The sequence below is a fragment of the Lolium perenne genome, chromosome 5 (genome assembly GCF_019359855.2).
Source record: "Lolium perenne isolate Kyuss_39 chromosome 5, Kyuss_2.0, whole genome shotgun sequence".
Lineage (NCBI taxonomy): Eukaryota > Viridiplantae > Streptophyta > Magnoliopsida > Poales > Poaceae > Lolium > Lolium perenne.
Window position 1 is genome coordinate 53,831,009 of NC_067248.2, and position 5,532 is coordinate 53,836,540.

Consider the following 5,532-nt stretch of genomic DNA (forward strand, 5'->3'; position numbering starts at 1 on the left):
AAATTCATACATAATATCACAGTAGGCATGGAGAGTTCGATCACTGATACGTCTCCAACGTATCGATAATTTCTTATGTTCCATGCTACTTTATTGATGATACCTACATGTTTTATACACATTATATGTCATTATTATGCGTTTTCTGGAACTAACCTATTAACAAGATGCCGAAGTGCCAGTTCCTGTTTTCTGCTGTTTTTGGTTTCAGAAATCCTAGTAACGAAATATTCTCGGAATTGGACGAAATCAACGCCCAGGTTCCTATTTTGCCCGGAAGCATCCAGAACACCCGAGAGCCGCTAGAGGGGGGCCCTGTGGGCCCCAGATGACATGGTGGCGCGGCCAGGGCTGGGCCCGCGCCACCCTATGGTGTCGTCGCCCCTTTGACCCTCCTGCGCCGCCTCTTCGCCTATATAAAGCCCCTGCATCGAAAACCCTTATGGAGAGAGCCACGGTACGCGAAACCTTCCAGAGCCGCCGCCATCGCGAAGCCAAGATCTGGGGGACAGGAGTCTCTGTTCCGGCACCCTGCCGGAGCGGGGAAGTGCCCCCGGAAGGCTTCTCCATCGACACCGCTGCCATCTCCACCGCCATCTTCATCAACGCTGCTGTCTCCCATGAGGAGGGAGTAGTTCTCCATCGAGGCTCGGGGCTGTACCGGTAGCTATGTGGTTCATCTCTCTCCTATGTAGTTCAATACAATAATCTCATGAGCTGCCTTAGATGATTGAGATTCATATGATGATACTTGTAATCTAGATGTCATTATGCTAGTCAAGTGAGTTTTACTTATGTGATCTCCGGAGACTCCTTGTCCCACGTGTGTAAAGGTGACAGTGTGTGCACCGTGTGGGTCTCTTAGGCTATATTTCACGAAGTACTTATTCGCTGTTATGAAGAGCGTAGTGAAGTGCTTATTTATATCTCTTTATGATTGCAATGTGCATCGTATCACAATTTATCTATGTGCTACTCTAGCAAAGTTATTAAAGTAGTTTTATTCCTCCTGCATGTGTGCAAAGGTGACAGTGTGTGCACCGTGTTAGTACTTGGTTTATGCTATGATCATGATCTCTTGTAGATTGCGAAGTTAACTATTGCTATGATAATATTGATGTGATCTATTCCTCCTACATATGCATGAAGGTGACAGTGTGCATGCTATGCTAGTACTTGGTTTAGTCTTTTGATCTATCTTACACTAAAGGTTACTAAAATATGAGCATTATTGTGGAGCTTGTTAACTCCGGCATTGAGGGTTCATGTAATCCTACGCAATGTGTTCATCATCCAACAAAAGTGTAGAGTATGCATTTATCTATTCTGTTATGTGATCAATGTTGAGAGTGTCCACTAGTGAAAGTGTAATCCCTAGGCCTTGTTCCTAAATACTGCTATCGCTGCTTGTTTACTGTTTTACTGCGTTACTACTGCTGAGTTACTACTGCTTGTTTACTTCCTACAATACTGCTACCATCAACTGCACGCCAGCAAGCACTTTTCTGGCACCGTTGCTACTGCTCATATATATTCATACCACCTGTATTTCACTATCTCTTCGTCGAACTAGTGCACCTATTTGGTGTGTTGGGGACACAAGAGACTTCTTGCTTTGTGGTTGCAGGGTTGCATGAGAGGGATATCTTTGACCTCTTCCTCCCTGAGTTCGATAAACCTTGGGTGATCCACTTAAGGGAAAACTTGCTGCTGTTCTACAAACCTCTGCTCTTGGAGGCCCAACACTGTCTACAGGAAAGGAGGGGGAACGTAGACATCAAGCTATTTTCTGGCGCCGTTGCCGGGGAGGAAAGGTAAACGGTACTCACACTCCGGATCTCGGCTACTAAGCTATTTCCCGCCGTTGTAAGTACTCGAAGCTATTTCCTTTAGACTCTGCAATTGCGACATTTGGTTTCTTGTTTACACTAGTAAGGCATAATGGAAAACAACAAAAATATGAGAGATCTTTATGAACTTTATCTTGAATTAGGACATGATGTGTTTGAAGAGAGAATTAAAAAACCCATGGAAATTTATATGCAAACTAATGGGAATGTTATTAATATGAATGCTTTGAACACTATTGTTGCTAATGCTATGGAAAATTCTAAGCTTGGGGAAGCTGGCTTTGATGAGCATGATATTTTTAGTCCCCCAAGCATTGAGGAGAAAATTTACTTTGATGATACTTTGCCTCCTATTTATGATGATTATAATGATAGTAGTCTTTTGTTACCACCTGTTATGGAGGATAAATTTGATTATGATTACAATATGCCTCCTATATTTGATGATGAGAATAATAATGATAGCTACTTTGTTGAATTTGCTCCCATTACATCTAATAAAACTGATTATGCTTATGTTGGGAGTAGTAATTATTTTATGCATGAGAATAAGAATGCTTCATGTGATAGTTATATTGTTGAGTTTGCTCATGTTGCTACTGAAAGTTATTATGAGAGAGGAAAATATGGTTGTAGAAATTTTCATGTTACTAAAACACCTCTCTATATGCTGAAATTTTTGAAGTTACACTTGTTTTATCTTTCTATACTTGTTACTTTGCTCTTCATGAACTTGTTTATTTACAAGATTCCTTTGCATAGGAATCATGTTAGGCTTAAATTTGTTTTGAATTTGCTTCTTGATGCTCTCTTTTGCTTCAACTACTATTTCTTGCGAGTGCATCATTAAAATTACTGAGCCCATCTTAATGGCTATAAAGAAAGAACTTCTTGGGAGATAACCCATGTGTTTTTTTTACTACAGTACTTTGTTTTATATTTGTGTCTTGGAAGTTGTTTACTACTGTAGCAACCTCTCCTTATCATGTTTTTGTGCCAAGTAAAGTCTCTATGGTAAAGTTGATGCTAGATTTGGATTTCTGCGCAGAAACAGCATTGCTGTCTGTCACGAATCTGGGTCTAATTCTCTGTAGGTAACTCAGAAAATTATGCCAATTTACATGAGTGATCCTCAGATATGTACGCAACTTTCATTAGTTTTGAGTTTTTCCGTTTGAGCAAGTCTGGTGCCATTTTAAAATTCGTCTTTACGGACTGTTCTGTTTTTGACATATTCTGCCTTTTATTTCGCATTGCTTCTTTCGCTGTGTTGGGTGGATTTCTTTGTTCCATTACCTTCCAGTAGCTTTGAGCAATGTCCAGAAGTGTTAAGAATGATTGTGTCACCTCTGAACATGTGAGTTTTTGATTATGCACTAACCCTCTAATGAGTTTGCTTAAAGTTTGGTGTGGAGGAAGTTTTCAAGGGTCAAGAGAGGAGGATGATATACTATGATCAAGAAGAGTGAAGAGTCTAAGCTTGGGGATGCCCCCGTGGTTCATCCCTGCATATTTCAAGAAGACTCAAGCATCTAAGCTTGGGGATGCCCAAGGCATCCCCTTCTTCATCGACAACTTATCAGGTTTCTTCTCTTGAAACTATATTTTTATTCGGTCACATCTTATGTACTTTGCTTGGAGCGTCTGTTTGCTTTTGTTTTTGTTTATGTTTGAATAAATTCATGCTTGTGTGGGAGAGAGACACGCTCCGCTGGTTCGTATGAGCACATGTGTTCTTGGCTCATAATATTCATGGCGAAGTTTCCTCTTCGTTAAATTGTTATATGGTTGGAATTGGAAAATGCTACATGTAGTAATTGCTATAATGTCTTGGATAATTTGATACTTGGCAATTGTTGTGCTCATGTTTAAGCTCTTGCATCATATACTTTGCACCTATTAGTGAAGAAATACATAGAGCATGCTAAAATTTGGTTTGCATAATTGGTCTCTCTAAGGTCTAGATAATTTATAGTATTGAGTTTGAACAACAAGGAAGACGGTGTAGAGTCTTATAATGTTTTCAATATGTCTTTTATGTGAGTTTTGCTGCACCGGTTCATCCTTGTGTTTGTTTCAAATAAGCCTTGCTAGCCTAAACCTTGTATCGAGAGGGAATACTTCTCATGCATCCAAAATCCTTGAGCCAACCACTATGCCACTTGTGTCCACCATACCTACCTACTACATGGTATTTCTCCGCCATTCCAAAGTAAATTGCTTGAGTGCTACCTTTAAAACTCCATCATTCGCCTTTACAATATATAGCTCATGGGACAAAATAGCCTTAAAAACTATTGTGGTATTGAATATGTACTTATGCACTTTATCTCTTATTAAGTTGCTTGTTGCGCGATAACCATGCTTCTGGGGACGCCATCAACTACTCTTTGTTGAATATCATGTGAGTTGCTATGCATGTTCGTCTTGTCTGAAGTAAGGGAGATCTACCACCTTATGGTTAAGCATGCATATTGTTAGAGAAGAACATTGGGCCGCTAACTAAAGCCATGAATCATGGTGGAAGTTTCAGTTTTGGACACATATCCTCAATCTCATGTGAGAATAATAATTGTTGCTACATGCTTATGCATTAAAGAGGAGTCCATTATCTGTTGTTCATGTTGTCCCGGTATGGGTGTCTAAGTTGAAGAATGATCAAAAGCGAGAAATCCAATGCGAACTTTCTCCTTAGACCCTTGTACAGGCGGCATGGAGGTACCCCATTGTGACACTTGGTTAAAACATGTGCATTGCGATGATCCGGTAGTCCAAGCTAATTAGGACAAGGTGCGGGCACTATTAGTATACTATGCATGAGGCTTGCAACTTGTAAGATATAATTTACATAACTCATATGCTTTATTACTACCGTTGACAAAATTGTTTCATGTTTTCAAAATAAAAGCTCTAGCACAAATATAGCAATCGATGCTTTCCTCTTTGAAGGACCATTCTTTTACTTTTATTGTTGAGTCAGTTCACCTATCTCTCTCCACCTCAATAAGCAAACACTTGTGTGAACTGTGCATTGATTCCTACATACTTGCATATTGCACTTGTTATATTACTCTATGTTGACAATATCCATGAGATATACATGTTACAAGTTGAAAGCAACCGCTGAAACTTAATCTTCCTTTGTGTTGCTTCAACACCTTTACTTTGATTTATTGCTTTATGAGTTAACTCTTATGCAAGACTTATTGATGCCTGTCTTAAAGTACTATTCATGAAAAGTCATTGCTTTATGATTCAGTTGTTTACTCATGTCATTACCATTGTTTTGATCGCTGCATTCATTACATATGTTTACAATATGATCAAGTTTATGATGGCATGTCACTTCAGAAATCATCTTTGTTATCGTTTTACCTGCTCGGGACGAGCAGAACTAAGCTTGGGGATGCTGATACGTCTCCAACGTATCGATAATTTCTTATGTTCCATGCTACTTTATTGATGATACCTACATGTTTTATACACATTATATGTCATTATTATGCGTTTTCTGGAACTAACCTATTAACAAGATGCCGAAGTGCCAGTTCCTGTTTTCTGCTGTTTTTGGTTTCAGAAATCCTAGTAACGAAATATTCTCGGAATTGGACGAAATCAACGCCCAGGTTCCTATTTTGCCCGGAAGCATCCAGAACACCCGAGAGCCGCTAGAGGGGGGCCC